Here is a 14,883-nt window from a genome sequence, read left to right as displayed (position 1 = left end):
AGTTGCAGTGCAATGGAATCTTTCATCAGGGCCCAGAAATGTCTTTAGGAATGTTCCATCCAAACATGGATGTTGGATGCACTACTGTGTAGCCAGACTGGGCCCTTAAGCATCCCAGATACTCCCTAACAAGAAAGTACGTTGGATTCACTTCTTCCCACAACTACTGCCCAACTTCTCCACTCCTTAAGTCTCTTTTGCAGGAGTTATTTCGGCTCTCTGATCTTCTCTCCACTTCTATGTAGCCCACTGCAACTGTCAAATCCAGTGTGCATGTGTTATTTTAATTGTGTGAATGTATATGGTGCAATGTGTTATTTTGATACATGCATATGGTGTGTAATAAGTTGGAATCGTCTTCAGCAAACTACATACTTTTTAAATCATCATTTATGTAGCATAATCCTAGAACGTTTTTAGTGTTGTTCTGGACACAGTATGAACAAAGGAAGATGACAGTCTGGGAATTAGAGTTTAATTGAATAAAAAAATGAAAAAAATATCTAAAGCAAAATGGAGACTTCAAAAAATAGGGTAGGTATTATTATTTTCTTAAAAGTCTGAAATTACAAGGCCAAATGATGCCAGTGAGATTTGAAGGTGTGTTTCTGTGACTGTGTGCAAGCATGCCCGCATAGAGGCCAAAGGAAGTTATTGAGTGACTTTATTGGCCAATCTTCACTTCTTAGGTCAAAGTCCCCTCTTCTGTAAATTGGAGATAAATATTAAATATCACATGTTAGATGGTTCTTGAGAAACTAAACGTGAAGTTTTAGGCAGAGTGGTTGAAAAGTATCAGCCCGAGATACTTTTATAAACACTTTTTTTCCATTTTGATCTCTAGTGGTCTTTTAAGGCTTTGTGGATGATAATTAATAATGATAAATTAACACATAGAAAGATCTATTACTCTCTGGCCAGGTTTGTTTCTATTATTTTTATCTTATTGTATTATTACTTTTTTTTTCTTTCTTTACATTTTTTAAGCTCTCTGTTTTCTTTATAGTCAGAAAGACCAAGAAAAGATACAGATTTGGATGGGTGAATAACAGGTGGGTATAGTCAGGAGCTCCTGAGGAGGGGAACCATTATCAGAATATAGTGTATAAATTTCTTTCAATAAAAAAAGATTAATTTAAAAAACAAAAAGAATAAGGCATACCATTTATCTTCACCGCCACTCAGAGACAACTTCAGTTGAGTTTTTTTTTTTTTTTTTTTTTTTTCCATTTTTTATTAGGTATTTTGCTCATTTACATTTGCAATGCTATACCAAAAGTCCCCCATAGCCACCCACCCCCTCTCCCCTACCCACCCACTCCCCTTTTATGGCCCTGGCGTTCCCCTGTACTGGGGCATATAAAGTTTGCGTGTCCAATGGGCCTCTCTTTCCAGTGATGGCCGACTAGGCCATCTTTTGATGCATATGCAGCTAGAGTCAAGAGCTCCGGGATACTGGTTAGTTCATAATGTTGTTCCACCTATAGGGTTGCAGATCCCTTTAGCTTCTTTGGTACTTTCTCTAGCTCCTTCATTGGGGGCCATGTGATCCATCCAATAGCCGACTGTGAGCATCCACTTCTATGTTTGCTAGGCCCAGGCATACTCTGACAAGAGACAGCTATATCAGGGTCCTTTCAGCATAATCTTGCTAGTGTATGCAATGGTGTCAGCATTTGGAAGCTGATTATGGGATGGATCCCCGGATATGGTAGTGTCTACATGGTCCATCCTTTTATCTCAACTCCAAACTTTGTCTCTGTAACTCCTTCCAAGGGTGTTTTGCTCCCACTTCTAAGGAGGGGCATAGTGTTCACACTTCAGTCTTCATTTTTCTTGAGTTTCATGTGTTTAGGAAATTGTATCTTATATCTTGGGTATCTTAGGTTTTGGGCTAATATCCACTTATCAGTGAGTACATATTGTGTGAGTTCCTTTGTGAATGTGTTACCTCACTCAGGATGATGCCCTCCAGGTCCATCCATTTGGCCAGGAATTTCATAAATTCATTCTTTTTAAAAGCTGAGTAGTACTCCATTGTGTAGATGTACCACATCTTCTGTATCCATTCCTCTGTTGAGGGGCATCTGGGTTCCTTCCAGCTTCTGGCTATTATAAATAAGGCTGCTATGAACATAGTGGAGCATGTGTCCTTCTTACCAGTTGGGGCATCTTCTGGATATATGCCCAGGAGAGGTATTGCTGGATCCTCCGGTAGTACTATATCCAGTTTCTGAGGAACCGCCAGACTGATCTCCAGAGTGGTTGTACAAGCCTGCAATCCCACCAACAATGGAGGAGTGTTCCTCTTTCTCCACATCCACGCCAGCATCTGCTGTCACCTGAATTTTTGATCTTAGCCATTCTGACTGGTGTGAGGTGGAATCTCAGGGTTGTTTTGATTTGCATTTCCCTGATGATTAAGGATGTTGAGCATTTTTTCAGGTGCTTCTCTGCCATTCGGTATTCCTCAGGTGAGAATTCTTTGTTCAGTTCTGAGCCCCATTTTTTAATGGGGTTATTTGATTTTCTGAAGTCCACCTTCTTGAGTTCTTTATATATATTGGATATTAGTCCCCTATCTGATTTATTAGCCTCCAAACGATGACACCATTGCATACACTAGCAAGATTTTGCTGAAAGGACCCTGATATAGCTGTCTCTTGTGAGACTAGGCCGGGGCCTAGCAAACACATAAGTAGATGCTCACAGTCAGCTATTGGATGGAGCACAGGGCCCCCAATGGAGGAGCTAGAGAAAGTATCCAAGGAGCTAAAGAGATCTGCAACCCTGTAGGTGCAACAACATTATGAACTAACCAGTACCCCGGAGCTCTTGACTCTAGCTGCATATGTATCAAAAGATGGCCTAGTCGGCCATCACTGGAAAGAAAGGCCCATTGGACACGCAAACTTTATATGCCCCAGTACAGGGGAATGCCAGGGCCAAAAAATGGGAATGGGTGGGTAGGGAAGTGGGGGGAGGGTATGGGGGACTTTTGGGATAGCATTCTAAATGTAATTGAGGAAAATACGTAATAATAAAAAATATTTAACCTGACAACACACAAGTTCTGGACCCTTCTTCAGGCTTTCCTGAATGCCCATTTATCTCAATAGTTCAATTTAAGCATTTCCCCAAAGCCACCCCTGCTTCGATTTTCATCCATGCCAAGAATTAACAGTAATGTTTGTGCTTTCTTACTTACTGATTTCCCAAACCTTTTATGTGATGCCCTAAATGTCCATTTCTAAGACACTGTTTGGCAACATCGCCAACTCTGTCTCATCCATTACCTTCCCACATTAATGGCTCAGCATTCTGCCTGGTGCCTCTTTTCTCCTGGGCATCATTTATTTTATTTCCCTGGCTCCTTATTTGTGAAGCCTTGGAATCTATGAAGTGAATCAGGCTAAGTATGGATGTACACCATTCCACTTCCTTGAGATTTCCTGTTGAAGGGAAAGTGGTTGCTAGCAATAATCCTGGTTTAGGTTATGTACGTTTCTGAGAGGAAGATGTTTCCCAGTGGCATGCAGACGAGCCTGGAAATCCTTTCTACAGAATGGCAAAGGGAAGCCAGACACATCTGAAAGATTGTTAACAGGCAGGAGGGAGGGAGTTGTGTCTAGTACCTAGCTGTGAGCCGCAATTTTGCAAACTATGAAGTGTTATACTTTCTTCTTCTTGTCCCACTCCCATCGCTTGGTATATGTGTGGTGTGGGGAGGGGTGAGACAGAGAGTTTCTCTATGTAGCCCTGATTGCTCTGGAACTTGCTCTGTAGACTAGGCTGCCCTCCAACTCAGAGATCTACCTGCCTCTGCCTCCCTCATGCTAGGATTAAAGGTGTGCATCACCACTGCCACCACCTCCACCAGGCTGAGCAGCAATTTTGAGCTCTAGCAGTTAGTCAACTGTGTAATCTCAGACCATACTTTACATTCCTGACTTTAGATTATCCATCCATAAAATGCAAATAATTGTATTGCTTGTGGAATTAAAACAAATTGTATATTTAGAAGGTTTGGCAATAGCAAATGCTCCGAAATGATGACAGTGGTTGTCATCATTACCATCGTTGCCTTATTACTGTCAGAATTCCATTCTCCAGGAGCATCATGGACCACAGCCTGGAGCACAGGTGCGTGAATGAAAACACAGGATTACAGGAGTTGTGATGTTTTCTGACCCTGATGCCAGGAGTCACTAGGAGCAGGAGGACTTGGAACTCTCCCACCTTGAATTTCTGGCCCTCACTTCCTGTGCTGAATAGTTTTATATCAACTTGACACATCTGAGGAAGGAACCTCAATTGAAAAAGTGCCTCTGTAAAATTGGGCTGCAGACAAGCCTGAAGAGCATTTCCTTAATTAGTTATTGATGGAGGAGGGTCAAGGCCCTGGGTTCTATAAGAAAGCAGGCTGAATTTTTAACAAATGGTGCTGACTTAACTGGCAGTTATCATGTAGAAGAATGAGAATTGATCCATCCTTATCTCCTTGTACAAAGCTCAAGTCTAAGTGGAACAAGGAACTCACATAAAACCAGAGACGCTAAAACTTATAGAGGAGAAAGTAGGGAAAAGCTTCAAAGATATGGGCATGGGGGAAAATTCCTGAACAGAACAGCAATGGCTTGGGCTTTAAGATCGAGAATCGACAAATGGGACCTCATAAAATTGCAAAGTTTCTGTAAGGCAAAAAACACTGTCAATAGACAAAAAGGCCACCAACAGAGTGGGAAAGGATCTTTACCAATCCTAAATCCGATAGGGGACTAGTATCCAATATATACAAGGAACTCAAGAAGGTGGACTCCAGAAAATCAAATAACCCCATTAAAAATGGGGTACAGAGCTAAACAAAGAATTCTCACCTGAGGAATACCGAATGGCTGAGAAACACCTGAAAAAATGCTCAGCATCCTTAATCACCAGGGAAATGCAAATCAAAACAACCCTGAGATTCCATCTCACACCAGTCAGAATGGCTCAGATCAAAAATTCAAGTGACAGCAGATGCTGGTGAGGATGTGGAGAAAGAGGCACATTCTTCCATTGCTAGTGGGATTGCAAGCTTGTACAACCACTCTGGAAATCAATCTGGCGGCTCCTCAGAAAATTGGACATAGTACTACCGGAGGATCCAGCAATACCTCTCCTGGGCATATATCCAGAAGATGTTCCAACTGGCAATAAAAACACATGCTCCACTATGTTCATAACAGCCTTATTTATAATAGCCAGAAACTGGAAAAAACCCAGATGTCCCTCAACAGAGGAATGGATACAGAAAATGTGGTACATTTACACAATGGAGTACTACTCAGCTATTAAAAACAATGAATTTATGAAATTCCTAGGCAAATGGATGGATCTGGAGGATATCATCCTGAGTGAGGTAAACCCAATCACAAAAGAACTCACATGATATGCACTCACTGATAAGTGGATACTAGCCCAGAAACTCAGAATACCCAAGATGCAATTTGCAAAACACATGAAACTCAAGAAGAAGGAAGACCAAAGTGTGGATACTTCAATCCTTCTTAGAAGGGGGAACAAAATACCCATGGAAGAATTTACAGAGACAAAGTTCAGAGCTGAGACTGAAGGAAGGACCATCCAGAGACTGCCCCACCCAGGGACCCATCCCATAACCAACTAACAAATCCAGACACTATTGCAGATGCCAACAAGATTTTGCTGACAGGACCCTGATATAGCTATCTCCTGTGAGGTTATGCAAGTGCCTGGCAAATACAGAAGTGGATGCTCACAGTCATCTATTGGATGGATCATAGGGTCCCCAATGAAGGAGCTAGGAAAAAGTACCCAAGGAGCAGAAGGGGTCTTCAGCCCTATAGGAGGAACAACAATATAAACTAACCAGTACCACCTGAGCTTGTGTCTCTAGCTGCATATGTAACAGAAGATGGCCTAGCCAATCATCATTGGGAGGAGAGGCCCTTGGTCTTGCAAAGATCATATGCAAGGGGAATGCCAGGGCCAGGAACTGGGAGTGGATGGATCGGGGAGTGGGGGGTGGGGGAGGGTATAGGGAACTTTCAGATAGCATTTGAAATGTAAATGAGGAAAATATCTAATAAAAATTGTTTAAAAGAAATAAAGAAATCAGGCTGAGCAAGCTATGAGGAGCAAACCAGTAAGCAGCACCCCTCCATGACCTCTGCATCTGCTTCTGCTTCCATGTTCCTGGATTGATTGAGTTCCTGTCCTGACTTCCTTCAATGGTGAACAGTGATATGGAAGTGTAAGACAAATAAACCCTTGCTCCCCAACATGCTTTTGGTCATGGTTTTTCATCACAGCAATAGTAATCCTAACTAAGATACTCCCAATTCCTTTGTCTCCCCTGTCCTCAATGGTACTACTAGGACACTAAATGAGATGCTGGCTGATCAGTGAGGATACAGTTCTTTTATATCTCTCTCCATTATGAATTACCTTAAAAGTTAAAAGTTACAGAATAGGAGCCTGCAATATATCTCAGCAAGTAAGGATGCTTGCTGCCTGATGGTACAAACCTAATGACATAGATTTGATCCCCAGAATTCAGATAAAGATACAAGAAGAACCGATTCTACAGAGTTATTCGCTGATCTACACATTGGCATCTCTCTCTAATTCACTTGGATATACACACATACAAGCACAAATGCATACAAACACACACATAGACACATTAATAATAATAATTAATAATAACAATAGTAAATAAAATGTTTTTTAATTCCATAGCATATGTTAAACTGGTAGCAGTAGTTACAGTGGGGAGGAGGGAGAGGTGATTAGAAGTTAGTTAGTATATTAATTTTTGATACATATATGTTTTAAGTATTGGGATTTTGGGTAGAACTTTCTTTATGTCCTTTTTCAGTACTCAAATGCTTTAGCTTAAACCATGCCTTTTGGAAATTAAACAAATAAATAATAAAGATTTATCATTTCAATTAAGTGAATTTTTCTCTGATTCAGTAATTCCAGAGCAGCAAAGCTTATTTCATTTAGATTGTATGTAATAAATATTCCAACCTTTTTCTTTGAGCCTTGCAAACTAGAGGAAGAATTTGGCTGCCATCATTAGAAAGCAAGGAAGGCTCTGCCAAAAGAGGGAGGTGTGGCCCATGTATGAAAAGAGATGAGTCCACAGCTGGGAACAGACACTGAAGCTGTAGAGACTACTGCAGTAGGCAGACCTCCCTCCTGCCTCCTAGTATCCTGCGCTCTACACAGCTTCTTGTATCCACGTTTAAAATTATTTTTCTTAATCTTCTATAGTTATCATACGGTTATAATTACTTTTTCCACATTTGCCATATAGCCTTCAATATTTGTGCTAGGTGACAGACTTGTGCATGTTAACAAAAAAAAGGGGGGAGGGGTTCTTTTTCATGAGCAGGCTGATGCGTTGAGGTTCCATTGCTAAGAAGTGTGCGCCATTTCTACAGTGTTCATTATATGTGTTTGATATATGTTCTTAAGTCCAAGTTAAGACCTAAGGTCAAATTCAAACTCAAAACATCAAGCTTCAGTTTATTTGACCCCATGTTCCTCCAAACTTGCTTGCAAGCATAGCCACATAGATATTGCTCATCATTACAAAAGTCATTCCTTCGGCATTATAGTTCATTCCTTTTAGCTCAATACAAATATATCATTGCTATATTTTAAGCAAAGAGCCCATGCTGAGTAAAAAATATATGGCAAACTTTTGGAGAAGTGATTGAGTCTCTGTAGGTAATGTGCTTGGATCCCCAGCATCCATGTAAAAGCCATGCTAAGTGGTATGCATCTATAACCCCCAGCACTAGGAAAGGCAAAGATGGCCAGAATTCAGGGGCTCGCTACCAGCCAGTCTTGCTAAAATGATGAACTCCAGGTTCAATGAGAGACGCTGCCTCAAGAACTAAGGTGGAGAGTAACAGAATAAAGCAATGTACACATGAACAAGGATAAACATATCACACACACATATATGCAAATGCACACACACAAAGAAAAGATAAACTTTCAGAGAACAATTTGATAATTCCTGCCAAAATTCATCTTGTTTAAATGACTTCGCTTGTGTAGTGATGTAATATGACCTTCCTCTGTTTATTACAGTATTGTTTGAAACAGAAATTTTGTAAACAACATAAATCTATCTTTTAAAAAACTACTTAAATTATTATATTGCATAGAATACAATCTATCCATTAAGAGAGTGGATACACAAATCTGGGCTCATCAACACTCTATCAGACATGGAGTAGGTTCTTGTGAGGCCCATCCTTCCCTGAAGAGCTATGGGCTGTTAATGGCTCCTGGAGGAAGGGAGTCATATTCTCCATTGGTGTAGCCACTGGTAAATTGCCCTTGTTTTAGGAAATAATCATCCAGCTATGCTTATGCAAGCAATCCTGTTTATAGTCAGTGGGCACTGACTATAGGTTGGAGAAATAATTTGCTCTTCCAGAGGACTCAGGTTCCTTCCAAGCACCCATCAGGTAGCTCATACACATCCACAATTCTAGTTCCAGGAAAAATAATACTCTGTTCTGGCCCCAACTCCCACCAGGCAGAAACATGGTGCACAGACCAGCATGTAGGAAAAGCATTCATATACCTAAAATAAAATAATGTTTTAAATACAATGGGCACAAAAAAAAAAAAAACAGAAGACATGAAAGAGAAGGCTGGGAGTGTTGGGAAGAAGGGGTCTGGCAGGCGAGGGAAAAGAAGAAAGAGGATAATGGGGATGTATAAATCAAAGTATATTACATATGTATGAAATTGTGAAGGATAAATAAAAATTTAAAGGGAAAAATAGTGAGATGTATTTCTAAATTTGATAGATAATCTTAGTTGTCAACTTTACTAAATTGAGGCATCCTCATTGATCAGTAAAGTCCCTAAGTTGAGAAGGCCAGGAAGCAGATCTAGAGAAAACAGGAAGCCACAGCAGCTGCAAATATCTAAGAGGCACAGAGATCTTCAGAGTCTGCTTGTAATTATTCTGTAGTAGTTTAAAGGGAAATGCCCACCCATAGATTCATAGAGAAAGGCATTATTAGGAAGTGTGACTTTGTTGGCAGAAGTGTGTCACTGGGGGGGGGGGGGGCAGGCTCTGAGGTCTCAGATGATCAAGCCAGGCCAAGAGTGGCCCACTCCTCCTGCTATATACTGATCCTGATATAGAACTCTCAGCTACCTGTAGGCCACCATGCTTCCCACCATGATGACAATGAATTATACCTCTGAACTGCAAGCCAGCCTCTATTAAATGTTTTCCTTTATAAGAGTTGCCATGGTCATAGTGTTTCTTCACAGAAATAGAAACCCTAGACATTTCTTCCCTCCAGAATGGACACTTGCATTATTAGAAATGCTATAATATGATCGACTTCCATTTGGTTGGAAGCTTTGCCCTTTGAAGTCTGGAGGATTATTACTGGAGCTCCACTCAAAGAATAGAATTATATATGGTGGCTCACTGGAAGTCCTGGAAGCTTTCTGTGAGAGATTGTGGGCATGGAGAATATTGTTAGCTATAAACAAAAATACAGGGGATATTATATTTTAGGATCTAAATGAATATATATACATATATATGGAAGACTGACTGGAGGGGGCAGGAAATCCCAAGTGTACTCGGATCTACTGGGAGGGTGCCACTACAGTTGTCAGGAGCTTTGGGTGCAAATTCTAAGAACCACCTTGAGGTAGATAAAGAGCAAGCAGTGGGCGCAGCCTTACAAAAACAGATGGGTATCTCAGGGAAACCAGCTGTCATTCACAGCCAGATGGTAAAGCAGATCTAGAAACTGGAAACCCAACAGACACCTTAGAGCTGGACTCCCACACCTGCCACAGTGCCCATAGGTGGGAATCCTTCACCCACCTACACAGGGCCTCTGCGTGGTCGTCTTCCCCGGGTTTCAGTTTATTAGCTTCCAAAAAAAAAATCAAGAGATAGCTCCAACATCTACAGCAAGTTGGCGGTGTCCTTGGCTTGCTGGATGATTTTGCAATATGCTGCTCACACTCTTAGCTTTCTTGACAGGGGAGAAGGGAGACACAACATCATTCCCCTTGCTCTGTGTAATGCCAACTCCCTCTCTCCTCATTTCTTTCCTCCTCCTTTGTTCTTCTATGACATTTATTTGGCTAGCCAGAAAGTCACTTACAGCCTTCCTTCTGGCACCTCTAACCACACTCCTCCCCCAGAGGACATTTCTGTAACCACTCACTGACTGCTCAGAACAGAATCGTCTTCTCTGCATTGAAGCCTTACCACACGTGTGACTGCATTTCCGAGGGTCCATGGCCACGTGAGCAGAGTTCAGAGCCTGTGCCTGAAAATGCCTACTTAGGACTCTGAGCTTCCAAGTCAAGACCGGTCTCAGTTGTCTGCTAAAAGCAGAGCTTTAGAAGAGAATTTGGGTTAGGAAGTGTGGTGGTTTGAAGAAAAATGGTCCATAGGGAATGGCACTATTAGGAGGTGTGGCCTTGCTGGAGTAGGTGTGGCTTGTTAGGAAAAATATATCACTAGGGGCCTTGGAGAAAGAAACCCAAGCCAGGCCCTGTAGCTCACTTGGTCTTCGTGCTGCCTGCTGATCCAGATGTACAACTCTTAGCTACCTCTCCAGCACCATGTCTGCCTGTGTGCCATCATGCTTCCCACCATGATGATAATGGACTAAACCTCTGAACTGTAGGCCAGCCCCAACTAAATGCTTTCCTTCATGGTCATGGTGTGTCATCACAGCAATAAAACCCACACTAAGACAGATACATTACTGATAGATGATCCCAGGACACCAAAATGAAAGAGTATGAAAAATGAGAAAATTTCTACTTAGGCATATGTTAACACCACCACCTCTACAGGCAATGAGTCCTTGGTGGCAGCAGGAGTTCAAATTCTTCTAGCATTACCAGCCAAAAGTTATATTCTTTTTTATTAAAAGGTTGGCTTCATGCCCCTCTACTTTCTTCTTGCTCCTGTGTAACAGCCAAGAGCTCCTATAATTTTGAAGGTCTTTAAGGAAGAGAGAAGGGGGTAAATGAATCTAAGATTGGGGAAATCAGTTTGTAGGGAACTGATCCACTGCTTTGTGGGAAAACTCAGCAGGGGCTGAGTGGATATGGCATAAAAACAACACTGTTAGGGCTGGAGCACATACTGTTCCCCAGTGGCTCATGTGTTTGAACACTTGGTCCCCAGCTAGTGACACTGGTAGAGGAGGTGGTGGAACCTTTAAAAAATGAGGCTTGCCAAACAGAATCTGGTCCCTGGGTAGGGAGTTATAGGTTATAGCCCAATCCCATATCCACTAATTTATTTTTTTCCCCCTCGGTAGAGTTGAATTCAGTCTACCTTCCAAAAAATATGTTTTGATTCTTTGAAAATATCATACATCTTTACTCCCTATCTCAAATTCCTCCCAGATTTACATCTTCTCCTTGTCTGCCTATCTTTATGTCCATTCTTAAGTCCTCTTTAAAAAAAATACACACCAGTCCAGTCAGCTAGTGAGAAACTCCTTCTGACCTTCCACCACAGTGTGTGAGCAACTGCAAGGTCCAATACCAAAGCTAACACCAAGCCTCCTGCCTCCTTACCAAGTTGTATGATAAAATAAATGCTTTCTTGACTAAACTGGCTTCTTAATAGGTGCTTGGTCATAGTGATGATGACTCACCTAAGATACCTTTCCCACTGCTTGATATAACATGTGCACATAGTTTTAAAAATAATCTGGGCTGAGAAAGTGGTTTAGTGAGTTGGTGGTTTTAATAAGTATGGCCTCCAAAGGCTCAGAGATTTAGAGAGTTAGGCACCAGAGACTACTACTTGGGAGGATTCAAAGGTGTGGCCTTGTTGGAGGACATATGCCACTGTGGGGGTGGGGGAAGTGGGCTTTGAAGTTTCGAGGACCAAGCCCAGCAGCTCTTTCTTCCTGCTGCCTGAATGTAGCTTCTCTACCTGCCTGTGTGCCACCATGCTCCTTACCATGAATATAATGACTAAACATCTTAAACTTAAGTCAGTCCCAATGCTTTCTTTTCTTAAGAGTTGCTGTGGTCATGATGCCTTTTCACAACAATAGAAACCCTAACTAAGAGAAGCTGGTACTAGGAGTGTAGCATTGCTATGATGGGCATAGCTATGCTAATTATTTGTGGAATGTAGACTTTGGAACTTTAGATTAAGAAAGCAGTTGGATGATTTAAGCAGGACTTAATGGGCCATACTAGTAGGAACATGAAAACTGATACTGAGGGTGATTTAAACTATGGGTGCCTAGCTCAAGAAATTTCAGATAGGGACAATATTAGTAAGTAGCCTAGGGATCATTCTGGTATTTTGGCAAAGAGTGTGGCTTTTTTTTCCATGTCCAAAAAGTCTGCCTGAGGCTAAATTGAAGAGTTTTGGAACAATGGCATTGGCAGAGGAGATTTCAAGACAACCTAATATTGAACACCTGCCATGAAAATAAAGAACTAAACCTCTGAAATTGTAAGCAAGCCCAAATTAGATGCTTTCCTTTATAAGACTTACCATAGAACACTTCACACCATAGAACACTGATTAAGACAGTAGGTAAAGTGATACCCATGCAAGTGTGAGGATCTTTGCTTGACTAAAACTTAATGTAGTAATCCATCTATAAACCCAGCACTCATACCATGAACTGAGAGGCAGAGACATGCGAATTCCCAGAAGCTCACAGGCCAGTTCTCCTGGTAATCAAGGGGCAAACAATAAAAAGACCTCTGTCAAGCAAGATGAAAAGTGAGAACTGACACCTGAGTTTATACCTCATGACAGGTGTACACCTGCACTCACACGTCATACACAAATATGCACAGAGAGACAGACAGATCAACAGACAGACAGAGAGAAATTGTATTTTATTCTAGTTTAGTGTATAGTAAAAAGCAACAATCACATCTGCTCCTTCTTGTACCAAGAGAAATGTGGCAGCTGGAGGCTGGAGTTGTGAGGCTAAGGACTAGCCTTCAGTATCCTCAGAGACTGCTGTACCAGCTGTGTATAAGTGTTGGAAAGCAATCTTTCCCACATAAGACCACCAAGCAAGGCTTTGGCACCAACCATGATCAGGCCTGGAAAGATCATATCTAAGTCTGCTTTGCCTAGAATCTAGTCTCTTTATGTGACCAAAGCACTTTGCTAAGAAAGAGGAGGCAGCATTTTTAAGTCCTAGAATTCCCAGCAAGTTTTCCATGTGTGATTATTGATCAGGCCACTTTAAATCAACCCCTTCCACTGAATGACTTAGCAATTCATGGGCAGGACTTGGATCTTAAACATTCTCTGATTTCTGTAGTGTAATTATATTTATCACAGACAATAAACTGCATAAGAGAAGGGAAACAGAAAAGCTATGAAGAAGGCAAGAGATGTTGTCAAGATGCAGGGGAGAAAGAAATAACAAAATTCTCTTTTTAATATGTTGAATGATAAAAACCATGCCTTAGCAATACAGATAGAGCTCAGTGGTAGGGTTCGATTCATTAGCGTGAGAGCCTACATCAATGTTAGTAATAAGGAAAATCGAGCCTCTTCTTCATTTAAGTCTAGATGATAAAACAGCTACAAGCACAAAGGTTAAAATAACAAATAGTAACATCTTAACTTTCCCTTTGCATTTCAAGTATAAGTAACTCTTTGTATTCAAAGATAGATAGATAGATAGATAGATAGATAGATAGATAGATAGATAGATAGATAGATGAATAAAGAAGCTTACATTTATAATGGAGAACATCGGGTCCTCATAATGTTATTCACGAACACAAAATCAACACATGCCAGCTACAAGTACCAAAGTTCACCATTTCTAGTGCATCATTCTGTTCAATTGTGTATAATCAATCAATAAGCATTCCTCTCATGCAGAGAACAGAATGCACGTGTTTGGTAAGAGAAATGGTTGTGTTTTCTACCTTATAAGCTTGCCTTTCCCATGATAGCCACCCAAATATTTATAGATCACCCCGGGGTACCATAACAGCTTTAATTAATTGTTCCAAAACAATTTTGTTGACACTTGCCTTTCCAATATCAACATGAGCACATTTGACAGATTAATTATCCTGTTTAACTGGTACTGTGGGTGCTTACTTAAATCTGCATGCTACAAGAGAATGGGGGAAAATGAAGTTGATGCATAAGAAAAACTATCTATTAATTATATGAGGAGCTTAAATGACTGAAAGCTAAGTAGTTCTCCTCGCTTTAAAAGCAGTTAGTATCTGAGTGGCAAATGAAATGAAATAAAACATAAATTCATCTTCTTTCTTTGCCTTTGATTCATGAACCACTGTGTTAATTTCAAAATGCAAAGTGCAGATATTTAATGAGGTTTTATTTCCCCTGAAGTATATCCCTCTAAGCCTGTATCTAAATGAGAACTTCACATTAAAGTATATGTGAAATATATATTTCCATCACTTCTTTAAAATGATTGTATAGCCTCCCAACAAAACTCTCCAAAGACAAAGAGATTACATAATTATGTAGGTACAGCCATCTGAATCTATGTGGGGTTTTTTCCTTCATTTTTAAAAGTTAAGGCTTCAGGTCCACGCATGAGTGTGTGCTTACTTTTGTACCTGTATCACACATCACTTTGTCTTATAGGAACAGCAGCATTATGTAACACCTGTTGTGAAGTGCAGATGGCAGTGCACACATGTCTGAAGGCTTCACTGCTCAGTGATCTCACCAGCAAAAGATCATTTTCCCCCAGGCTGGTCTGTCCTCCATCCTAGGTTAAGAACTCCTTGAATCAAGGAGATGTGCATCCTCAGCATCTCCTCATATTGATGAGCCTATAATGGCTTTTA

Source organism: Mus musculus, chromosome 14, assembly GCF_000001635.26.
Source record: "Mus musculus strain C57BL/6J chromosome 14, GRCm38.p6 C57BL/6J".
Lineage (NCBI taxonomy): Eukaryota > Metazoa > Chordata > Mammalia > Rodentia > Muridae > Mus > Mus musculus.
The sequence above is the reverse complement of the archived record's forward strand: the minus strand, read 5'-3'. Positions refer to the sequence as shown.